The 13,852-nt window shown below is 48.9% G+C and overlaps 1 protein-coding gene and 1 long non-coding RNA gene across 7 annotated transcripts in view; one reads left to right on the top strand and one right to left on the bottom strand.

Annotated features, from left to right (window-relative positions):
• USP54 (ubiquitin specific peptidase 54) overlaps nt 1-13,852 on the top strand; it is a 282,921-nt gene that overhangs the window by 101,604 nt on the left and 167,465 nt on the right. The window lies entirely within an intron of this gene.
• Nucleotides 1-13,852, bottom strand: part of LOC135058033 (uncharacterized) — a 52,892-nt gene that overhangs the window by 30,850 nt on the left and 8,190 nt on the right. The window lies entirely within an intron of this gene.

The following is a 13,852-nucleotide window of genomic DNA, read 5'->3' as shown; positions in this document are numbered from 1 at the left end:
CCTGGGAATGATTCTGGACACGGTTCAGAAAAAGGTGTTTCTTCCGGAGGAGAAAGCCAGGGAGTTATCCGAACTTGTCAGGAACCTCCTAAAACCAGGAAAAGTGTCTGTGCATCAATGCACAAGAGTCCTGGGAAAAAATGGTGGCTTCTTACGAAGCGATTCCATTCGGCAGATTCCACGCACAAACTTTTCAGTGGGATCTGCTGGACAAATGGTCCGGATCGCATCTGCAGATGCATCAGCGGATAACTTTGTCTCCACGGACAAGGGTGTCTCTTCTGTGGTGGTTGCAGAGTGCTCATCTGTTAGAGGGCCGCAGATTCGGCATACAGGACTGGGTCCTGGTGACCACGGATGCCAGTCTGAGAGGCTGGGGAGCGGTCACACAGGGAAGAAACTTCCAGGGAGTGTGGTCAAGCCTGGAGATGTCTCTTCACATAAATATACTGGAGCTAAGAGCGATTTACAATGCTCTAAGCCTGGCAAAACCCCTGCTTCAGGGTCAGCCGGTGTTGATCCAGTCGGACAACATCACGGCAGTCGCCCACGTAAACAGACAGGGCGGCACAAGAAGCAGGAGGGCAATGGCAGAAGCTGCAAGGATTCTTCGCTGGGCGGAAGATCATGTGATAGCACTGTCAGCAGTGTTCATTCCGGGAGTGGACAACTGGGAAGCGGACTTCCTCAGCAGACACGATCTCCACCCGGGAGAGTGGGGACTTCATCCAGAAGTCTTCCACATGATTGTGAACCGTTGGGAAAAACCAAAGGTGGATATGATGGCGTCCCGCCTCAACAAAAAACTGGACAGGTATTGCGCCAGGTCAAGAGACCCTCAGGCAATAGCTGTGGACGCTCTGGTAACACCGTGGGTGTTCCAGTCAGTGTATGTGTTTCCTCCTCTGCCTCTCATACCAAAAGTACTGAGAATTATACGGCAAAGGGGAGTAAGAACGATACTCGTGGCTCCGGATTGGCCAAGAAGAACTTGGTACCCGGAACTTCAGGAGATGCTCACGGAAGATCCGTGGCCTCTACCTCTAAGACGGGACCTGCTTCAGCAGGGACCGTGTCTATTCCAAGACTTACCGCGGCTGCGTTTGACGGCATGGCGGTTGAACGCCGAATTCTAAGGGAAAAAGGCATTCCGGAAGAGGTCATCCCTACCCTGGTAAAAGCCAGGAAGGAGGTGACTGCACAACATTATCACCGCATTTGGAGAAAATATGTTGCGTGGTGTGAGGCCAGGAAGGCCCCGACGGAGGAATTTCAACTGGGTCGATTCCTACATTTCCTGCAAACAGGATTGTCTATGGGCCTCAAATTAGGGTCCATTAAGGTTCAAATTTCGGCCCTGTCGATTTTCTTCCAGAAAGAATTGGCTTCAGTTCCTGAAGTCCAGACTTTTGTAAAAGGAGTACTACATATACAGCCCCCGGTTGTGCCCCCAGTGGCTCCGTGGGATCTTAATGTAGTTTTGGATTTTCTCAAATCCCATTGGTTTGAGCCACTCAAATCGGTGGATTTGAAATATCTTACATGGAAAGTAACCATGCTACTGGCCCTGGCTTCAGCCAGGAGAGTGTCAGAATTGGCGGCTTTATCGTATAAAAGCCCATATCTGATTTTCCATTCGGACAGGGCAGAACTGCGGACGCGTCCTCAGTTTCTGCCTAAGGTGGTGTCAGCGTTTCACCTGAACCAGCCTATTGTGGTGCCTGCGGCTACTAGCGATTTGGAGGATTCCAAGTTGCTGGACGTTGTCAGGGCATTGAAAATATATATTTCAAGGACGGCTGGAGTCAGAAAATCTGACTCGCTGTTTATACTGTATGCACCCAACAAGCTGGGTGCTCCTGCTTCTAAGCAGACGATTGCTCGTTGGATTTGTAGCACAATTCAACTTGCACATTCTGTGGCAGGCCTGCCACAGCCTAAATCTATCAAGGCCCATTCCACAAGGAAGGTGGGCTCATCTTGGGCGGCTGCCCGAGGGGTCTCGGCATTACAACTCTGCCGAGCAGCTACGTGGTCGGGGGAGAACACGTTTGTAAAATTCTACAAATTTGATACCCTGGCTAAAGAGGACCTGGAGTTCTCTCATTCGGTGCTGCAGAGTCATCCGCACTCTCCCGCCCGTTTGGGAGCTTTGGTATAATCCCCATGGTCCTGACGGAGTCCCAGCATCCACTAGGACGTCAGAGAAAATAAGATTTTACTTACCGATAAATCTATTTCTCGTAGTCCGTAGTGGATGCTGGGCGCCCATCCCAAGTGCGGATTGTCTGCAATACTTGTACATAGTTATTGTTACAAAAAAATCGGGTTGTTATTGTTGTGAGCCGTCTGTTCAGAGGCTCCTACGTTTGTCATACTGTTAACTGGGTTCAGATCACAGGTTGTACGGTGTGATTGGTGTGGCTGGTATGAGTCTTACCCGGGATTCAAAATCCTTCCTTATTGTGTACGCTCGTCCGGGCACAGTATCCTAACTGAGGCTTGGAGGAGGGTCATAGGGGGAGGAGCCAGTGCACACCACCTAGTCCTAAAGCTTTTATTTTTGTGCCCTGTCTCCTGCGGAGCCGCTAATCCCCATGGTCCTGACGGTGTCCCAGCATCCACTACGGACTACGAGAAATAGATTTATCGGTAAGTAAAATCTTATTTTTTCTTTGGCGTTCTTCATTTCAAAAGATATATACTTAAGCCACTGCTGGAAAATTGCCCTTTTTACAATGTGACCTATGTATCAATGTGCTTTCTGGAAAACTGCCAGAAAAAGGGCCATAAGTCCAGCCGGAATAAAAGCAGTGGACGAGAATGGTGAGGTTACTCCCTTTATACAGAATGTAGTTCCAGCTATCCTGCATCTCCGTAGTGTGTAACGGTCCATCCTGTTCATCATCTGGCCTGGACGGGTGGGCCTGTACTAATGTTCCTAGAGGTGCCTGATCCAATACTTAGTAGCACTGGCCCTCTTCTGCTACAGTTGGCAGGTGTTTACCAGGGAAGGAGTTCTGGTTCAAGTTCAGAATATGGACCCCCTGAGTTAGCAGAACTAAACTGCTTCAGAACATCATTAAACATTCAAATGTGTACCCTCGCAGGCCACACTCCCAATACATGTCCATATGGATAGTGTTCTGAGGCAGTTTAGTTATGCTGTGCCGGGGGGACCCATAAATTAGTCAATCACTATGCCCCATTGATACTCTAGTACAGTGATTTTCAACCTTTTTTTTTTACTTGCGGCACACCGAACAATATTTTAAAACTGCCAAGACACACCATCAGTTCACCACAGAAAAAAAACAAAACACACATTGGACCTCATAGTAAAAAAAAATCTACACATACATTGGCCTACACAGAAAAAACAATCACATTGCTCCCCACATAAATCATATCACTCCCCACATGAATTATTTACATTGTTCCCCCCATAAATCCTTATTCTCCCCACATAAATCCTGTTCCCCACAGGAGAAAAAAAATAACAAATATTAGCCCCTACCGGTCAGCTGTCCTCCCTGTCCCTTAGTGGCGGGGACTGTTCATAGTGGAGTGCTGCGAATACTGAGCAGCGGGCGGTCGGGCAGGTGTGGATGTGGGTGGGCAAGGAAATCTGTGTAAGCAGGCGGGAACTTGAAGATGTGTATGCAGGTGTGTGAGCTGGCTGGGTGGTGAGAAGCGGCGGCCGTGACCTATGATATCACACCACCGTGTCTTCAAGGCATACGTCACAGCCGGAGCACGACTGATCCTCTAAGAAGAGCCCGGGCCAACAGTTCACTCTGAAGGTGCAGGAAGCTGCTCTGGCTCCGCGGCACACCTTGCAACTGGTCGCGGCACACTGGTTGAAAAAGCCTGCTCTAGTAACTTGAGTGCTGTGGTTTATTAAAAAATAAAAATAACATGGCCCCCTTTGTTACATGTGATATTGCTACCTCTGTTTATTAAATACATAATTCATGCTTCATAAATATAATACAGTATATGGTTCCTGTTTTTGTAACATATAAGTGATACTAGGTGATTCATCGCGCCCTACGGGCGCTCTTCACACCGTCGTAAGGGGCTACGCCCCCTTAACCCTTGCACACCCTTGTGGTGTGCAATATTTTTATTATATGGAGTATTACCTCCAAGCAGAATTGTGTGAGTGGTTAAATATTGCACGGACAAAGGGTGTGCAATGGTTAAGGGGTGGAAGCCCCTTGCAACGGCGTGAACAGCGCACGCAGGGCCTGGTGAATCACCGAGTAGGTGCTTTGGTTGGGGGAGTAGAGGGTGCGGGGAAGAGGCGGATGGGATCCTGGGGTGCCACGGGAGGTTGCGGTGGTGCCGCAAGTGTGGGAGGGTGCGTGGGTGCCGCGGGTGGTGGTCCGGAGGCGCTGCGGGTGGGGGAGGAGCAGTTGCGGGGTTGCCCCGAGTGGGGGAGGGGTGGATGGGGTGGTATGGTGGGAGGTACGGGTGTGGGGTCGCTGCGGGTGGGGGAGGGGGTCCAGAGCTATCGCGGGCGCTGGAGGGGGTGTGTGGGGGTGCCGCGGATGGGGCCCGGAAGTACTGCGAGGGGGGGAGAGGCGGGTAATGCTTATCCTGCTTCTCCTCCTGTCAGCAGCTAAGCTGCTGTCCTCCCTTTGGCAGCGGCTCTCCCAGAGACTCGCACAGCAGCCAGTCACTATTGTTCACGCCGGTGTCCCAATGTGCCGCATTACAGGGAAGAAGATGTACGCAATAAACTACAGCTCCCAGCAGCCCTAAGGGGCGGAATGCTTCGTCGCTAAGGGCTGCTGGGAGCTGTAGTTTATGTAGTACGTCCACTTCCCTGTAAGGCGGCGCGTTGGGACACTGGTGCTAACAATAGTGACTGGCTGGCAGAACTGTGTGACTGGCTGAATCAATGTAAAAGGTGAGAGTGCTGTGCAGTGTCAGTGACACTACACACATGCAGCGGCGCCGGAAGCACAAAACCTTTTCTCCCCCTCTGTGCCGGCAGCACAAAGCCTCCTCTCCCCCTCGGCGCCGGCTGCACAAAACCTCCTCTCCCCTCCCCTGTGTAACATTCAGTGGCCGTGAGGGAGCCAAAGTGGGCGGAGCTAGATGGGAGTAAGGGGCGGAGCTACACGGGACCATGCTGCAGCAGGAGGATGATCTGCTACAGCTTCGGCCAGCCAGACTTCATTAGATAAGTGTCTGGAAAGAGAGTGAGTGTGTGTGTGTGTGTGTGTGTATATATACAGTGTCTGTGTATACTGTATATATGTGTGACTGTGTATGTGTGTAATGTATGTACAGTATGTATGTGTGTGTGTTTGTATATATGTGTGTGTGTGTGTGTGTATGTGTGACTGCTGTATAATGTGTGTAAGTGTTACTGGTACAGGGGGCCTTACGTGTCTAAGCGGCACTGGTACAGAGGGCGTAACGTGTGTAAGCGTCACTGCTACAGGGGGCATTACGTGTGTAATTGTCACTGCTACAGGGGGTGTTACTTGTGTAAGCGTCACTGGTACGGGGGGGGCCGTGACATGTGTAAGCGTCACTGGTTCAGGGGGCATTACATGTGTAAGCGTCTCTGGTACAGGGGGCATTACATGTGTAAGTGTCTCTACTACAGGGGTCATTATGTGCGCTGTGCGTTTGTAAAGTATGCAAGGGTGCAAATTTATAGTTTGCAGGGGGGCGCCGAACACTCTAGCAACGGCCCTGACTGCACACCCACTGCAGTGCACAGCACTGTCACCTTTTACATTGATTCAGTGTCCAGACATTACCCTCCGCAATATCACCCTCTCTATCCGCTACATTAACCATCTCGGGGCTTCCAGGCCGGCAGGCCAGGTGCTGTGTTGCGGAGTCAGGGCCTCTGGGCATCTGGGTGCATCTGGGGAGGCACTTCTGTGACATCACATGTAGAGCAGGCTCTGGGGCTCAGAGAGTATGTGGCGCAGGGAGGCCTATGAAAGTCTTCCGCTGCGCCGCTTTCATACACATCTATGCCAGTGGCCGCAGCAGCTTTTGTTCCACCTGCGGTGCGGCTAGGGAGTGGGGATTGTTGATGCCGGAGGGGGCAGGTGGACTTGCAGCAAGACATTGGTGGTCATTCCGAGTTGATCGCTCGCTAGCAGTTTTTAGCAGCCGTACAAACGCTATGCCGCTGCCCAGTGGGAGTGTATTTTAGCTTAGCAGAAGTGGGAACGAAGGGATCGGAGAGCGGCTACAAAAATTTTTGTGCAGTTTCAGAGCAGCTTCAGACCTACTCTGCGCTTGCGATCACTTCAGACCATTCAGTTCCTGATTTGACGTCATGAACACGCCCTACGTTCGGCCAGCCACGCCTGCGTTTTTCCGAACACTCCCTGAAAATGGTCAGTTGACACCCAGAAACGCCCTCTTCCTGTCAATCACTCTGCGGCTGCCTATGCGACTGAAAAGCATCATCGCTAGACCCTGTGTAAAACTACATTGTTTGTTGTAATAGTAAGCCGCACGTGCGCATTGCGCTGCATATGCATGCGCAGAAGTGCCGAGTTTTTGTCTGATCGCTGCACAGCGAACGAATGCAGCTAGCGATCAACTTGGAATGACCCCCATAGGACGCTGCAGTAAAAGGATTGTTTTTTACCCTATCTACAGCGCAGAGACTTGCTGCAGATGCAGTGGCATACCCTCCAGCTGCACCTTTTTGGCAGGTACAGGACCTTTTTTTTTTTTTTTTATGGTCTGTACCGTTTTTTGGCTCTCCAAGCTTCCATTGAAAGTATAGGAAAAGGGGCGTGGCTACGCAGTTGTACTCGTGGCCACGCCCCCTTTCGAATTTGCATCAATGTTTATGTGTAAATTGTTGGAGGGTGTGTTGCTGCAGATGCAGTGGGACTATTTTGGGTTGTGGGGCTGGAGCTGCAGCTCCATCAGTCCCATTGCTAATCCTGCTCTGTGAAAACACAATAGGCAAAGGGCAGAGCCTCCCATTGGATGTAACCTGTGTGGGAGGGCGTTTCTCGGCCAATCAGCTGTGGGCTGGGTGTGATAGACCTGCCACTAACCCAATGGGAGCTCCTAGCCACGCCCAGCGTTAGAAACCCAGGCACAGAATCACAGGGCTATTATATAGGAGATTATGTAATATATTGTTTTTACACATCTTTAGCAACTATAAAATCCAGCAGCTTGAAGAGTAAGAGCTCCAGTTTCCAAACCAGCAAAATAAAAACCTTTAGTAGATTTACCCACAGAGGGGTATCTATGTAGTAGAAACTGTAACCAAGAAGTGATTGAACTTTCTGCAGGGCCAATCCTCTAAGGACGACAACAGCCAGTGAGAGGGTAGTGTTGTAACACAATAGACCGTCCCAATGCACTTGAAGCAGTGTCCGAACAAAGCTCACTAGAATCGCCATGGGGGATAATGTAATACGACACCCAATGTGGAAGATTCAGACAGTGCTCCTCAAGAATCATATTCTTGCCAGCATTCTAGGTGTTTTAAAGAAATCATATAAATATATGTAATATACGTTTTTAAGTAAAATCTACAGTATATTGCTCCTTGTGAATTTACAATGGGAACTCTCCTATATTACCCTTTGGGATGTGGTCAAGATGCCGGCGGTCGAAATACCGACGCCGGAATCCTGACCGCCACAATCCCGACATATTCTCCCTCCGTGGGTGTCCACGACACCCATAGAGGGAGAATATAATAGTGTGCCGAGCGAATCGAGCCCGCAAGGGGCTGCGTTCCGCTCGCCACCCCTGTCGGGATTGTGTGGTCGGGATTCCGGCGTCGGTATTTCGACCGCCGGGATTCCGTCCAGCGGCATTTAGTACTGATCCCTACCCTTTACTCAACAGAACATGTACTGTAGGTTTTCAGTGTAAAGAAGGCAGAACCAACAGGCACTGTACTTATTGCTTCAACAGAAGTCACAGGATTATGAGTCATGAATTACAGGAAAAGTCCTGCATGTTTGGTGGTGAGATGGGGACTGATTTGGAAGAAGCAGGAACAGGTTTGGAGTGGGTGAGGAAACACAGATTAGGATGAAGCTGGAACAGTCTTGTGCAGCATATGTGTACACTGCTTGGTCAGATAATGCTGGCTTATGTTTAATGAGGATCAGTATGAAATACCTACAATCAAAATCACGACAAGGCCAAAATACGTACATTTAAAATATTGACAAGGTCAAAATACAGACGTTTAAAATGTTGACATGGCAAAAAGCAATTGCGCTGTGTGCTGAGCGTTCTGTGCTAGATCACTCAGTACAAATCTCCCTGTGTGTACTGGGCTTTAGATTACTACTGCACACTAGATGTGCATTTTGTCACGGTCGCCGCATTCACTATGTATGTTCCACACCTAAGCAGTGGAAGCAGGCAGGAAACATACTACAGGTGACATGCTTTATAAAAAAAAATATATTTTCTTTAACTTGCTTTTAGACGTTTGATCAAACCAGTTGTGTGCGATTACACTTACAGAAAATAAATAAATATATATATATATATATATATATATATATATATATATCCATGTGCAGAACCCGGCACTCATAAGGGACAGCGCGGCCCCAAAGGTAAACTTACTGGAGTGCCTTCCCAGAGAGATTGACTCCCATATGTACAACGAAGAAAAGAGAGGCGGCACTTCCAGATTTGTAAAGATGAAAACTTTAAGACATGAATCAACGTTTCGGGGGGTCTCACCCCGTCATCATGACGGGGTGAGACCCCCCGAAACGTTGATTCATGTCTTAAAGTTTTCATCTTTACAAATCTGGAAGTGCCGCCTCTCTTTTCTTCGTTGTATATATATATATATATATATATATATATATATATATATATATATATATAGGCTGTTTTAGCACGGTGCTGCTCCCTGGCCAATTTTTAAAGGGAAAATGTGCCCTGCCCCTTTAACAGCACCCTGCATAAAAAGCTTGCTGCTGCTGTGTGAATAGATGAATTCACATTAAATGGAGAGCTTGGAGGGTGCAGGGCACGCCCCAATCAGTGATGCCATGTCTGGGGCACGTCCCAATCAGTGACGTCATGGGGGCCTGACAGCCCCCATCAGCGATAAGGACGAATGCACGCTACCTGCCAGGCACCCCTGTGCTCTGCCGGAATCCTCAGAGGAACACTATATACAGGGTGGTCCATAAGTGCGGAAACACCATTATAAAAAGGAAATGAGTAATGGGTGGCCTATTTCGGTGATTTTGGTAGAAATAATTTGCAGTAGCACGTGTGCTTCGTTCTCCAGATATCAAGACAATCTCAGCACGTTCTGTTTGTGTCTGTGCCATTGTCATTAATGTCGCTAACTCCAAAAAAACTCTGTTAAAACTCAAGAATGACTAAAGATACGTTAAAACAAAGAACACCATTGGTTTTTCTTATGAAATTCTACATCTTTGTGATGTTACATGACTGTCTTCCCAAATGAAAAAAAGAGTTGCATCCAAGATGGGCGGTGATATGCCTTAAAAAGTTTTTTCCGACTCCCACATCATATGTGTAGACACTGGATTAATGTTTCCTTACTCCTTTCCTTTTTATAAGTGTGTTTCCACGCTTATGGACCACCCTGTGTATATATGTATGTCTATATTTATATTTTAGGCACAATGTTCTAGTGTTGCGAAACATAAGCAGTGACTAACATGTTGAGACGGGTCATATTTATATACTGTGGTTCAATTTTCCGTTCTCCGTTTTTGTTGTCATTATTACATCACCACATCAGTTGTTTCTAATTCTTTCATGTTTTCATGTTGACGTGATTGTAACATGTTATGTAATTGAACAGGTTGTTGTTTCCGTGTGATTTCCCCCCCCCCCAAACTGCCTTTTGGCAGGCTTTCATGAAACTGATTATAAGGCCTCAGAGCTGACCTCTAAGAATCCTATTGCCTGCTTAAACAATGATGCCATTGTATTCAAACCAGATTCCTTTTAGATTGCAATTTCTAAGTTAAAATGTTGTTCTTAAGGGCCATATTCACGGCACGATATGGGGAGAGATGTGTGCTGAGCGAACACATCTCTCCTCCCGCTCAGCACAGCGCGGTGTGGGGGTGGGCGCTCATTTCACCCAGCGGGTGAAGTGAGCGACCTGCTAGATTGGCCATGCAGGCCAATCTAGCAATAGCGATGCGCGGGGCTGCGTATCGCTATCGCTATGAGGGGTATACACGGAGTGATCGCTGCTTAAAATCTAAGCAATCTAGTCAGATTGCTTAGATTTTAAGCAGAGATCGCTCCGTGAGTACCCCCCTTTACAGTATTTCTCAGGCTGTAATAAGACTGTGTGTCCTATTAAGGTGCACAGCCAGCGCTGACAAGGGGTCTCCCTTTGGTAAAAGCGCTGTGTGTGGGTTGGCTCCACTCTGTGTCTCTTGCCATTCTTGGGGGCGAAACTGTCTGCCCTCACCTGTGTGTGTGTGTGTGTAGAGTGTTTGGTGGTCTCCTTTAGCTATGTCCAGGGACACCGTGTCATATGCTGTAGAGGATTTATCCTTCCAGGATGATCCCATTCCATGTAATCAGGATAGCACTGGTTTAGCACAGATACCAGCAAGGGAGCCTGAGTGGTTTTCCTCTATCAAATCTTGGATTTCTCAGATTTCTGACAGGATTGCAAGTACTGAATCTGCAACCCAGGTATTACAGAGCTCTATGGCAGTATGGCCGGTTTCTGGTACCTCCGGACGCTCCGCTATATACCCCCATAAGCGTGCGCTACAGCGGGTAAGTCTCAGTTTCTTCCCTCAGCAGCACCTGCTCCGAAGAAATCCTTCTCTTCCTTTCGGCCTAACAAACCTAGAAAGGCCAGACCGTCCAATACCTTTTTTAGGGGAGGCCGAGTTAAGCCCAAGAAACCTGCAGCTGCAGGTTCCCAGGAACAAAAGCCGGCTTCAGGTACACCAAAGTCCACCGCATGACGGTGGACAGCGCGACCTGGAGGTGGGGCCGGTGGGAGCGAGACTCAGACAGTTCAGTCACGACTGGGTGTCGTCTGACCTGGATCCCTGGGTGATAGATATTGGGTCTCAGGGATACAGGCTGGAATTTCAAAATCTCCCTCCTCACCGATTTTTTTTTTTTAAATCGGGCTTGCCAGTTATACTGGCAGACAGAACTGTACTACAGGAAGCTGTCCAGAAATTGGTGGAGGCACAGGTCATTGTACCAGTCCCCCCTCATTTACAAACCACAGGTTTCTATTCGAACCTTTTCCTGGTACTGAAACCGTATGGTTCTGTCAGGCCCATTCTGAACCTAAAATCACTGAACCTCTTTCTAAAGGAGTTCAAGTTCAAGATGGAGTCTCTCAGGGCGGTGATATCAGGTCTGGAAGAGGGAGAATTCCTGGTATCCCTGGATATCAAGGATGCGTACCTCCACTTTCCGATCTGGTTGCCGCATCAGGCTTATCTCCGTTTCGCATTGCTGGACTGTCATTTTCCAGTTCTAGGCCTTGCCATTCGGCCTTTCCACAGCGCCGAGGGTGTTTACCGAGTGATGGCAGAAATGATGGTTCACCTCCGCAAATAAGGGGTGAACATCATTCCATATCTGGACTATCTGCTGATAAAGGCATCGTCCAAGGAGAAGCTGCTGCAGTCCATTTTTCTCACAACATGCCTCCTCAAGAGTTATGGTTGGTTTCTGAACCTTCCAAAGTCACATTTGGAACCAACCCAGAGGTTGTCCTTTCTGGGAATGATCCTAGACACAGAAGTGCAGAAGGTGTTTCTTCCGCAGAAAAAGGCGTTGGTGATACAAACTATGGTCCGGGATGTCCTGAAGCCAGCCCGGGTGTCTGTTCATCAATGCATTCGCCTGTTGGGGAAGATGGTGGCCTAATGCATTCGCCTGTTGGGGAAGATGGTGGCCTCTTACAAGGCTCTCCAGTATTGGAGGTTCCACTCCCGGACCTTCCAACTGGATCTCCTGGACAAGTGGTCAGGATCTAATCTCCACATGCACCAGAGAATTTCTGTCGCCGAGGGCCAGGATTTCGCTTCCCTGGTGGTTGCAATTACCTCACCTTCTGGAGGGCCGCAGGTTCGGGATTCAGGACTGGGTCCTTCTAACCACGGATGCAAGCCTTCGGGCTGGGGAGCAGTCACTCAAGGAGTAACCTTCCAAGGACGGTGGTCAAGCCTGGAATCCGGCCTGCCCATCAACATCCTGGAACTAAGAGCAGTCTACAACTGTCTTCTTCAGGCGGCCCCTCTTCTAAGAAATCGGGCCATTCAAGTGCATTTGGACAATGTAACAACAGTGGCTTACATAAACCGACAGGGCGGAACGAAGAGCGGAGCGGCAATGTCAGAGGTGACAAGAATACTCCTCTGGACAGAAAAACACGCGTTGGCGCGGTCAGCCATCTTCATTCCGGGAGTAGACAACTGGAAAGCAGACTGCCTCAGCAGGCACAATCTCCATCAAGGTGAGTGGGGTCTCCATCCGGAGGTATTCAAGGAATTAACAGACCTTTTGGGTTTTACCCCAAATAGACATGATGGCCTCTCGTCTCAACAAGAGGCTTCGGCGTTATTGTTCCAGGTCGAGGGACCCACAAGCAATGGCAGTGGACGCCCTGGTGTCTCCGTGGGTGTTCCAGTCAGTGTACGTGTTTCCACCACTCCCACTCATCCCAAGAATCCTAAAGATCATAAGGAGAAGAAGGGTTAAAGCGATCCTCATTGCTCCAGACTGGCCAAGAAGGGCTTGGTACATGGACCTTCTGAATCTACTGCAAGAAGAACCGAGGCCTCTTCCTCTTCGGGAGGACCTGCTGCAGCATGGGCCGTTCGCCTATCAAGACTTACCGCGGCTATGTTTGATGGCATGGAAGTTGAGCGCCTGATTCTTGCTCTGAAGGGCATTCCGAAGAACTCGGACGATTTCTCCTCTTGCTGCAGGCAGGTGTGGATATGGGCCTGAGATTAGGACCTGTGAAGTTCAAAATTTTGGCCCTATCCATTTTCTTTCAGAAACAATTTGCTGCCCTCCTTGAGGTTCAGACTTTTTTGAAGGGAGTTCTGCACATCCAACCTCCCTTTGTACCGCTTACGGCGCCTTGGGACCTTAACGTGGTGTTGCAGTTTCTCCAGTCGGATTGATTTGAGCCTCTACAGCAGGTTGAGGTCAAATTTCTTACATGGAAGGCGGTCACGTTGTTGGCCTTAGCTTCTGCTAGACGTGTGTCCGAATTGGGTGCTTTATCCTGTAAAAGCCCTTACTTGATCTTCCACGAAGATAGAGCTGAGCTCCAGACACGTCAGCAGTTTCTTCCGAAGGTTGTGTCGCCATTTCATATCAATTAACCTATTGTGGTGACAGTGGCTACTGACTCCTCAATTACATCAAAGTCCTTGGATGTTGTGAGGGCTCTGAAGAAATATATGAAGAGAAAGTCACACTCTCTGTTTGTCCTATATGATCCCAAAAATTGGGTGTCCTGCTTCTAAGCAGACTATTTATTGCTGGATTCGGTTCACTATCCAGCATGCTTATTCTACGGCAGGACTGCTGTGTCCAAGATCTGTTAAGGCCCAGTAGGGGTCTTCCTGGGCAGCTGCCCGGGGAGTCTCGGCAGTCCAACTTTGTCGAGCTGCAACTTGGTCTGGGTTGAACACGTTTGCAAAGTTTTACAAGTTCGATACTTTGGCCTCTGATGATCTGAAATTCAGTCAATCAGTTCTGCAGGAGCCTCCGCGCTCCCCCTCCCGTTCTGGGAGCTTTGGGGCATCCCCATGGTACTAATGTAGACCCCAGCATCCTCTAGGACGTAAAAGAAAATAAGATTTTGGTTACCTACCGG

The sequence above is a fragment of the Pseudophryne corroboree genome, chromosome 3, assembly GCF_028390025.1.
Source record: "Pseudophryne corroboree isolate aPseCor3 chromosome 3, aPseCor3.hap2, whole genome shotgun sequence".
Lineage (NCBI taxonomy): Eukaryota > Metazoa > Chordata > Amphibia > Anura > Myobatrachidae > Pseudophryne > Pseudophryne corroboree.
Note: the sequence above shows the minus strand (reverse complement) of the source record. Positions and strands in the feature narration are given on the sequence as shown.